The sequence below is a fragment of the Arvicola amphibius genome, chromosome 6, assembly GCF_903992535.2.
Source record: "Arvicola amphibius chromosome 6, mArvAmp1.2, whole genome shotgun sequence".
NCBI classification, from domain to species: Eukaryota; Metazoa; Chordata; class Mammalia; order Rodentia; family Cricetidae; genus Arvicola; species Arvicola amphibius.
In genome coordinates, this window is record NC_052052.2 from 31,731,253 (window position 1) to 31,742,906 (window position 11,654).

The 11,654-nt window shown below is 43.5% G+C and overlaps 1 pseudogene; it reads left to right on the forward strand.

Moving 5' to 3' along the window:
• Window positions 1-9,954: 9,954 nt before the first annotated feature.
• LOC119817215 lies at window positions 9,955-10,951 on the forward strand (annotated as a pseudogene).
• The last annotated feature ends 703 nt before the right edge of the window (window positions 10,952-11,654 follow it).

Below are 11,654 nucleotides of genomic sequence, written 5' to 3' on the forward strand. Positions count from 1 at the left end.
GTTGGTCAACCTGGGTCTCCACCAGGCCTCTCTCCAACAAGGGGCAGAGTCAGCTCTTCACTACTCTGGGAGAGGTGGGGAAGTTCCCCACTTGCCCCTGCCAAGGATGCCTTACAGCTCCTGGTGAGAAGCTAGGCAAGAGCTCTTACAAGTGGCAGCCTGCAAGGGGCAGGGCCAGCACTCCTGTGGGTGGTGGCCACTGAAGGGAAAGACCGGTTCTCCTGCCCCTACATCAGTGCTGATACTGCAAGTCAGTGAGGGATGGGGCCAGCTCTCCCAAATATGGTGGCTGGCGAGGGGTAGGACCAGCCCTCCTGCAGTCAGTGAGGGTGAGATGGGATCAGCATGGCACTCAGACATCAACATGTCTTCAGGTGGCTGCCCAGACCACTGACCCTGCATGTCCCTTGTGGTAATCTGGGCTTCAGACATCAACACAGACCCTAGCTGCTGTTGGACCTCAGACCCAGACATGACCGTTGGCAGCAGCCCAGATAACACCATGGCCTCAGGCTCCTCATACCAGCCTCTTCATCATCTCTATTGAGTCTCCTGTTCCACCTCTTTCATAGCACATGAACTGCTTCCCTTCTCTTTCTCTTCCATCTCTCCACCACATATTCTCAGCTTTCTCATCTTTTGTCACATATTTGTTCATCATAGTACAAACCACTGTCCTTAGCCTCAGGGCCAGAGATTCACTATTTAAGAAAGGGACAGTATTTTATGTAACTGACCCGTGTTGTTGAACCAACATAGTGCTTGGTACCTGGGACAAGTGACAAGCTACCCGAGGGTACAGTTCCAAACACCAGTAATCTCACTGGGTTAGAGCTGCAAACAATCATTTGTTGTTCATGCTTGTAGCTGTAGGTTGGGAGTGACCTTCTGTCCTCTCACATCCATCCTGAAGGAGGAAACTTGTGTTTCCTAGAACAGAAGGAAAGGAACAGTGGACAAAATCACAATGGCTCCACTTCTCAAGAGAGACCTGCTTTTCTTTCTACACATTCTTTTGACCATAGCAAGTAGTATGGTCCAGTCTGAGAGCAGGTGGTGGGAAGTGGTTTTTGTTTTTGTTTTTTGTCTAGAGAGAAGTAATAGATGTTCTGTGTCCATGGTCTGATATGTTGGTTTCTCTACTTAGAAGCCAGCAAGTCATGTGCATTATGTAACCTGGTGTAGTTCACACCACACAACAGCTTACCTAGAAACCAACATAAAACATGCTAAGTGTGGATAGCATGATTCTAAAGACAGCAGAAGGCTGAGGCAATTTATGCTGAGTAGCACATCACACATGGGCAGAAAAGAAGTACACGGACAGATTGTGGAACAGAACCAAAACAGCTCAGAGAACTAACTTCAGACGTAAATTCAGTGTGGTCTGTGGGAAAACATCATGACCTTGTCTGTCAAGTGACACAATGTTGAAAATGAAGGGAGCAGGGGTCTCATCAGAACCCTCTAGCATCTGATCCCATGATCAGGCAGCAGGCAAGGGCACTTCCCACTGTTGCCTGCTGACGGCTGGCTCCTTTACTACCCTTGGATGGTGGTGGTATGGATTGCCTCTCATCTTCGGAGTAGCTCTTTCTTGACCAAGCAGCAGATTCTTCTCTAATTCATTGTCTGAACTATTCTTTCCTCAGCTGAGGCCTCCTCTAGTTTTATTCTGTGGGCATATATTTTTGAATAATGTTTATTCTTCATTTTTAGTTAATACTCAGTACTATTGTTTACTTATATAGTTAGTTTTTGAGAATTCTCACATATCTTGGGCTGGCTGGAACTTTCCACATTGCCAAAAATGACCTTGAAGTTTATATCTTCCTGCCTCCACCTCCCCAGAGCTGGGACTGTAGGATGGGCTTCTATACCTGTAGTAATTTTGCTTCTTTAATTGATGTTTTTCGTATTTTAAAAGTTTTCACTTAGGTAAAATACAATTAATGCACTTTTTCTGAAAGATTCACTGTGGTTATCCCTGGTTATTCGGGAACTCAGCTGACTTCAAACTGACAGAGATCCTTCAGCCTCTGTCCTCGGAGAGCTGGGATTAAAGGAATACTCCATACCACCTAGTCAACCACTCTTATCTCTTGTCACTTTGCAGTGAATCTAAGAAATTGTTTCTTGATTGAATGTCATGAAAATTTACTTCTGTGTTTTGTCTTCAAAGTTTCTTTTAGGTTTTGTTCCATTCTGAATTAATTTTGTGTATAGTATGTGGAAAAGCCAAATTTCATTCTTTTTCATGTGGATATCCATGTGTCTCATCCACATTTTTGGAAAATATTGTCCTTTGTCCACTGAACATTCTTTATGTCCTTGACTAAAATAGTTAATACATTGGTTCTCACACATTGTCCTTCTTTCAAGGTAGTTTGGCCTGCTCTCAGTCACTGGTTTATGGCTGTGGAGAGACACCATGACTGTAGCAACTCTTATAAAGGAAAGCATGTGATTCGGGGCTTGCTCACAGTGTCAGAGGTTTAGCCCATCATTTAACATCATGGTAGGGGCATGGCAGAACTCATGTCACTGCAGCAGTAGCTGAGCGCTACATCCTGACCACTGGCAGAGAGACACTGGACATGCCATGGGCTTTTGAGAGCTCAAAAGCCACCTCCACTGACAGGGTTCCTGCAATAAGGCCACACCTCCTAACCTTTCCGAAGTGTTGTACTTTCTAGTGACTAAGCATTCAAATATATGAGTCTATGGGAGGGGAACACTCAGGTTTGAATTAGTCCATTGCACTGTCCTTTGAACTTTAAGATCCAATTGGCGATTTCAAAAGAATAACTGCCAGGATATGATAGCAGCACATTGAATCTGTGTATATGTTTAATAAGTACTGAAGTCTTAATATTATAGTCTTCTGTTGAATGAACCATAGCCTTCAAATGACCATGTAAGCTCAATTGCCATATATGTGTGTGTGTATTTATATTTATATAGGTATTTATAGATATATATTATATTTATATTTATAAATATTATCTATTTAGATACATATATAAAATATATTTTAATGGATAAAATGCTTTTGTTTTGTCTTACCATTATTTTTTTCACTGGTACCCATAACTGAGTCAGCACCCGTGTAGTGGGTCGAAAGCTGGCATCATCAAATGTCAGCATGCACACACAGCTTTCTCTAGTAGTCCATGCAGGAACAAGTAGTTACACGAGCATGTGTATATCCCTTCCACATCGTGAGTCTGTGGTCCCCTAGGACAGTTCCCTGTGGTGAACTGAAGAGGAGGCACAAATTTATGCTAGTTACACATGAATAAGTTTTAAATGACATGAAAGTGGACAGCAGAATATTGTGTCCTGGTTCTGGATATTCCTGAAGACATTGGTCAGGAGAAATCCTTTCAGGGGACAGAACACTGTCCATGGAATTTGATTGTTCTTTTTTGGTATGGAAGCAGAAATGGCTTCCAGGTAAGAGACTTTAATGATGAGTGCCTTGTGGTCCACGGGTTGGTTACATGGTCATGAACATCCATGGAATATATTAGTAAAATTGGATATATTGAGTATGCAAGAGTTCTGTGTGTAGCCTTCTTAGAAATGGGAAAGAATGTTAATATGTTTCGGTCTCATGGGAATTCTCATCAAAGTTGTCCTCAACAGAAAAAGATATGAACGCTTGGATGGTTAGACTGGTGTCCTCGGCAGAGCCCTGCTGCCCTTTCCCTGGCTGTACTCACTGCTTTTTGTGGTCATCTTCACTTCCCTTTTTAGACCGAAAACTTTTGGAAGTACTCATTTTACCAAATGAGCCAATTCTCACATGGTCCATTAATGAAACATTGCTATCTGGGGGCCAATTAATGAGTCCCCTGCTTGTGAGAGCTGTGGATCTGCTGCCTTCTCTTCCCGAAGCTCACTCTCCTTTCCTTAGGTCTGTGGGCCCTTCTGATACAGAATAAAGCCTCTACAGTTTGACTTTTCTTTCATGCTGACCTCTGGCGAGGTCCCATAACCATTGTGGAGTAGGTCCAGCTCAGAACAGCAGGAGCATTTTGGTTAGAGCAGAGCTACAGCCATCAGCTTGAACTCTTACAATTAGAGATGTGATAGATATGGCAGATTCAGCCTTATCCAAGAAGTAAGTGGCCAGGCCCTGGAGTTGGTTCTACCTTTCACTAAATGGGTGACCTTTGTCAAATTGCTCAAGTCTTCTGGGTCACTATTCAATATTTGTGCAATAAACATTTAGGGCCATGCTTTGGAAACTCTTTATGCTGCAATCATTTAAAACATCAGGGTGTGCCATCCCTTGGAACAGCCATGAGGCTCTATTAAGTCTGCCTACCATTTTGAGTCCTCACTCAGAAAGCTATAATATCAAACCCCAACATTTTTTCATTTTATATTTCCTCTGGGCATTATTTTCTTTTGCCAGATTCCAAATATGCTTACTGGGAGGATTTGGGCTTTCCACATTTTCCAAGTTATGTCCCCATCATATGACTGCTTTTCTGCCATATTGTTGATGTCCATGCCTAACTCAAATGTGTGTGTGTGTGTGTGTGTGTCGCTTCTCTTGAGCTTCTCCCTATGAATCTATAATAAAATCTCCAAGACTGAAAACAACAGAGCCAGGGTGACTGTGTCATTCTATATGTGACTCAATCAGTTCTGTCTGTTTCTCTCTGAAACTGTTTCCTTATTATCCTGGTGGAGAAGACTCTCTGCCTGGACTCAACTGCCTCTCACAGCTGATGAGGATCAGCAACAACAGGAGTGAGGAGAGTGGGGTCAGAGCTGTGGAACAAGGCTTAGCAACACCACTGCAGGGGCCAAGGTGCCTCTGATTAGTGCTGATTGCCAATTACTAAGATGTAAATACAGCCATCATGGCCAGTGTCTAGGTTGCAACACAAGCCACTGAGCAGCAGTTGAAGTACCTGTGTTTCAACCAGCAAAGGCACCACACTAAACAACGGCTAGAGCACAGACTGCAGTAAATGGAGTTGGAATTGCAGAGTTCAGAGCTTGTGTTGCCTTTAAAATGCTATGATTCAAACTCTAGCCTCAAGCATTGTCTTTACTCAAGTACTATACAGCTGAGCCACATTCCTAGGCACTCTGTCTTTGTTTCAAATACAATTTATTTATCATTTCATAATTATCCATTCCTACTAGCTGTGTTTAAGGAGCAGTTCACAGGAATTCTACCCCCTAATTAATCAATAACTCTCAGCAGGAAGACTTTATCATCCAGGCTTCTCCTTCTAAATCCTTAGGAAACCAAGACACAGAAAGAAGGCAGGGATGGATGGAGATACGAGTTCAGGGAACACTGGTCAGACCTTCTCGCACTGTGCTGACATCATCATATTTATTTTCTAAACCATCCAAGAAGGGGAGAAGTTACTATTGAAATTCTACAGAAGAGGAAGCCCAGGCAAAATAGCTACGAATTCAAGAGAACATGATCCAGAGTTTGGTGTATTTGGGCATAAATTCTTAATTGCATCCAAAAGACATGAGCTATTCAGAAAGTTTTCTCACTGCACTGTCATGGGGAATGTCACTGCTGACTTCCATGTTGCATGTCATGGTTGACTCTGTTCGTCTGGTGTTTTTGTATATCAGTATTTTGCATATACATATGTATATGTATGTATATATGTATGTATGCTTGCATGTATCACATGTATGGCTGATTCCTGGGGAGGTCAGAAGAGGGTACTAGATCCTCCAGAACTGGAGACATAGATGGTTGTGAGCTGCCATGGTAGGTTCTGGGAACCAAACTTAGTGTTCATGCAAGAACAGGAAATCCTCTTTTGCTCCCGGCCATCATCCAGCTCCCATCCTTGTTATCTCTTCTTTAGCACCAGAGTGACTGGGCATCCTTCTCAAATATTCCATAGCAGAGCAGGGAGGACTGTGATTGCCCAAGGTAGTTGAGGAAGGAAGAGGAGTGTGATTCTAATGTTCTCTCATTGAGTGTCAGGACTCATGGTTTGGGCAGTAAAAGAGGAGTCAGAATGAGAACTTAAGTCCTTGACCTGTCTATTGGGTGACCGGATCCTATCTCCTTTTCTCTGAGCTGCTCTTATTCCTCTATTAGTCTAGAAAAGGGAACAGGTCATCACTCCTCCTCCTGTGGGTTGTTTCTTCCTGCCCTGCCCCAAGGGTTGCCCAGGGTTGCTCTTGTTGACAACATCCAGGGATCATCTTAGCATCCCTACTGGGAACAGAAATGTCCCTTTCCCAGCTCTCCTGGGGAGTCTCAGAGGGGAATCAGGGTCATAAAACCTTAGCATCTGGCCCCACTGGGAAGAGGAGAAGATGTCGGATCTTGCCTTTGTTAAGCAGGATTTTATAGTCTCCATCTTCAGGAGCCAGAGCTGGTGTACTTTCAGAGGAAGTGAGAGATTCAGTCGCGCGAACTCTACAGCAGCTTGGAATTTTTCTGGAGATTGAGGTGCCTAGAATCCCATCACTCTGGACTCAGTAGCTTTACTGGACTTCCTCATCATAGCCACTCAGTGAGACATTCCCTGGATTTACATTTGGTAAGATGGTCACTGGTGTTTGGCTTTGGGTGGGGTTCAGGCAGCTGTGGGTCTTGAGATAATAATTAGTCAAGCATCCATCTCCAGGTCTCTGTGCACACATCTCAGACTCCCCAGACCTCTCCCATCATTGCCTGATCTTCTTTATTCTTTTATCAATGTTATGTCCTTCCTTCCTTCTTCCTTCCTCCCTTTATTAATTCAGTAAATATTTACAAAGAAATTTTCTGTTTCCAATCATGTTGACACATAAAGAATATGGAGTCCTGAGCTAAAAGATCTTAAGTGAAGTAGAAAGCTATGCCATAAAAATCATACCAAAAATCCTCTTTCCTTAGATTCAGCACATCCCAGGGTCTCCCAAATTCAGACATGAGGGGAAATCTCCTTAGGAGAGCTGGTCTGTGGCTAGGTATCCAGCTCTGTCCTAGGAGAGCTTTGGCTTGTGCTGAGTCTCAATAAGCTCAGCTAGATGGGCAATGTGAAGACTTTGCCTTCCTCACCTCCCACTTCTCCCAGTCTGAGCTTATAATCTGAAACAAATCGGCTGATCCAGGCCTTAAGTTTTCACCTATGACACAAGGTAACAATACTCCTCAGCAAACTGTTATGAGATGTTAAACTAAAGTTAGTGGAACATTGGCTGGAGTACACAAATTATCCAAAATAAGTATTAGTTGTTTTGTTATTAGAAAGGCTAGAAAATCACACATGCAGGTATACTCCAGGGAGAATTCTTCCTTACTTATCTGAGGATTCAGTTAACAGCAGAGGAAAAAAGGTTTGTCTAAGTTATTTGTTGTCAAAATTGATTATCAGACCCCTCTAGGAGTCTTCAGATTATAACAGACCAATGATCAAGGAATTCAGGATGTATCTTACTTAGGTGAGGGGTGGGAGGTGGTCACAACAGAGAAGTGCTTTCCTAGCCAAGCTGAGCCCTGCAGTGGCCACAATGTGGACAAGACAGTGCAGGTAGTACCCCTCTTCACGGCGATGATGAGAAACTAGGCAATTGCCTAATGTATGAGAGAGCCAGAGGCGTGCAGAATACAGTACAGGGAGAGCTTTCCTGGAGGTTGGTGAATGGAGAGAGAGGAGATGCAGGAGACAGCTGTGTGCTGAGACTTAGTCTCCATAGAGCAAGCAGGTTAGGAGTGACCTGTACACCCACCTCAAAAGGCAGGCATGGGAGCTCATAAAAGGCTTTCAGCAGGGGCCAGATAGGAGCAATGTGTAAACTTTGAAAAACCACTATATGGAACACGAAGAACATGCCGAGGAAGACAAACACCTAGCACCGAGAAAGGGAAGTGGACACAAAGTTCTTCCCTACACAGGAACTGATTTGCAACGGATACTTATTGGGAGAGGGACAATCAGTTTTCTCCAATAGTGTCGTTGTGCGTATCAGCCACATGCTCAGGAGCAGTTAGCCAACAGGAGACTGGCTCCATGGTTTTAGTTTTGATTTGGTACTTATTTTTTGTTGTTTAATTTTCTTTTTAAAAGTTTTTTGTTTAATTTCTGTAGTTTGTTTTGTTCTATCTTGAAAGGAAATATGGGAGGATGAGGAACATGAGCTTGGGTGGAGATGGTCTGGGAGAAGTCGGTGGCGAGGAGAGACATGAGAAAAGTATATTGTATGAAAAAATAAAAAGTAAAGTAAAACGAAAGATTGTACTGAGGAGAAAAAGGTAGAGTCAAGGTGCGCATGGAGACGCTGATGCAGAAATGCCAGGAGGAATGATGGGCTCCTTGTCTGGGGGGAAAGGAAGGGCAGCTGTGAGGGCTATGAGCAGTAGGCTGGCCAGGGGAGGGGATGAGGACAGGGAAAGAGACTAAGGATGTCTAGGAGTCTCGTAGTTCTACTGCCATGAAAAGCAGTTCCTGCCTTAACCAGTGTTGCTGTTTAGCATGAGTTGGGCCCTAGTTCAGACTATTGTGAGCAGTGTTTGTAAATTTCCTTAGCATGAATTTGTGTCTACATGTTTACATATTATTTCAGAAGTATTGTTGATATTTGTATTGCTAAGCAGTGCATGAATGTGTTCAACTTTAGGACCCAGCCGAGCACACACTAAAGGATAAATCTAATTTATTCTCCTATTGGATTCAGTTACTGTTGTCAGTACTAGATATTTGTTATTGTAGCCAGGCTGGCAGGGTGTGGTGATGTGAGACTGAGAAGAGGAGGTGGGCACTATGCTGTGCTGTTCTTTGCAATCTCCTGATGTAATGGTGCTGAGAACCTCGGCCTCCTCAGTGCTCACTGGACAGCTGCCTGTGAAATGCCCTTGAGATGTGGTTCACTGTTCTATGGGAGCCTCTGCTGGTTATGTTTGTGCTTTTCTGATTCTCTGTATATGTATTTTGAGTCCTCTCTGTGCTTATTCTAGATTAACATTAATTTTTCCCTCCAAGGAACATGCTCTTTTAAAGAAATCTGATCTCTTCATACTCTATGTACTCCCCTGACCAGATAAAGATATTGATCAGGTCTGATTCTAAAAGATTGATTGCTTTAGATTTACCACTTTACCTTATAGCACACCTGGAATTAGTTGTGTGCAGAGGGAGACAAGATAACTTTTTTCTCACATAACTACACAATGCATCAGCATTCCCTGGGAAGACTGTTGTGTCTCCAGTGCACCGAACACATGACCTACTGTTATTGCTCATAGGACTACATGTGTGAGGGCCTGTGTCTGACTGATATTTGCTCTGTCATCGTCATCTAGTTTTTTACTCTCTTTCTGCATGTCTGTGGTGTGTGTGTATGAGTGTGTGTGTGTGTGTGTGTGTGTGTGTAATCATAGACTGACAGGATCCTTCCTCAATTGCTCTCACCTTATTCATTGAGGCGGGGTCTCTCAGTGGAACCCATTGCCCATCGTTTTATCTATTTTAGGGATCCTGTCCCTGCTTTCCCAGAGATAAAATGAGAGTGTGAAATTGCACACGACCTTTTATGTGTTATGTGCTGTTTCCAGGAGTTCTGAGAGATGCTTCAGATAGTCATCATAATCCTGAGACATGAGTGTCACCAGCCTAATTTCATAGATGAAGAGACTGAGGCATTGGGAGAATCAGTAACTTGAGAATAGTGGACAGGAATTGAACAGTGTGCTCAGAATCCACACCACAGTCTTTCTTTTTTCATTAAAGAATATTATTATTTTATTTTCTATAGATAGGCTTTTTCCTGCATGCGTGTCTGTGCACCATGTGTGTGTCTTGTCTGTGGAGGAGAGATGAGGGAGTCAGGTCCTCTGGAATTGGAGTCACAGAGAGCTCTGAACCGCCTGGTTTCCTGGAACAGCAGTCAGTGCTCTTAACCCTTTAGCCATCTCACAAGCATGAGACTAACACGAGATCTCACCTTTCTGCCTCTATAGCTGCCATGTGTCAGGTGACTCATAGATGAATGTGATTCTCTTACAGGCTCCACCATGTGGATGATTCCAGGGCAGAACCAAAGCTGGGTTTCTGAGTTTATTCTGCTTGGCTTCTCCAGTGACCCCACAACCAACAGCATCCTCTTCATTGTGTTCCTTCTCATCTACCTGAGTTCAGTCATGGGCAATGGGCTCATCATCCTGCTGATCTGCATGGACTCACATCTGCACACTCCCATGTACTTCTTCCTCTGTATACTTGCTGTGTTGGATATGAGCTATGTCACTACCACCATGCCCCAGATGTTGGTTCATCTTCTTGCTCACAGTCAGACCATCTCCTTTGTTTGCTGCTGGATACAGATGTATGTGTTTGGTTCCCTGGCTACTACTGAATGCAGCTTGTTTGTTGCCATGGCTTATGACAGATATGTGGCCATTTGCTACCCACTGCGTTATACTGTTATACTCAACTGGGGTGTGTGCATATGGTTAGCAGCTGGGTCTTGTGTCTGTGGTTTCCTCTCTGCTTTGTTACATACGTTCTTCACCATGAGTCTGCCATATTGTGGACCCAACAAGGTCAACCATTACTTCTGTGAAGGCCCTGCAGTGCGTAACCTGGCTTGCATGGATACTCACATCATTGAGATGGTGGACCAGATCTTGATTGTTCTTATGGGTCTTGCTCCAATTTCCCTCATAGTGGCCTCCTACGTTCATATCGCCATGGCAATTCTCAAGATTAAGTCCACCCAAGCCCGTTGCAAGGCTTTCTCTACCTGTGCCTCCCACCTGACTGTGGTCTCATTCTTCTATGGTCCAGGCACTTACATCTACATGAGGCCCAACTCCAGCTACTCCCCTGAGCGAGACAAGCAGGTTTCACTCTTTTACAATGCCTTTACCGCCTTGCTTAACCCGATGGTCTACAGTCTGAGGAACAAGGACATCAAGAGGGCATTTCTGAAGGTGATAGGGCGTAGTAAGGTGGACTGCTGAACTAGGATCTAGGTGATCCTGGAGTGCATCATTCACTATTTCATAAATGACTGTGTCTTTATTGTATGTAACTGACCAGTGCATTTGAACCAACATTGTACTTGGTAATTGGGACAAATCTCTGTGAAACCAAGGTAGCTGCCTCTATTGATAAGCTATGCAAAGGTACATTTCCAAAGACCTCAGGAATCTTACTGGGTCATAGACGCAAAGATTCTTCTCTTGCTCATGTTTGTAGGTGTAGGTTGTGAATGCCCTTCTGTCCTCTCATACCCATCCTGAAGAAGGAACTTTATATCCAATATGCCATCTTAGAACAGAAGGGAAGGAACAGTTGACAAACTCACAATGACTCAGCTTCTCAAGAGTGACCTGTTTCTCTTACCACACATGTTTTGGCTAAAGCAATCAGCAGTGTTGCGGAATATTATTTTAACTGGGTAAAGGTGTATTGCATTTTTTTACACTACAGAATACTCTTAACTGTGTAAAGGTGTGTTACATTCATTTATGCTGCATTTGGTTAAGATGTGAGCATGTGTTACACTAGTTTGCACTGCATTTGTTTAATGATACAAAGATGTCTTGCATTTGTTTCACCTTGCCTGCCTAAAGCACTTGATTTGCATAATGAAAAGCTGAACGGCCAATAGCTAGGTAGGAGAGGGATAGGAAAAGCTGGCAGGCAGAAAGAATAAGTGGG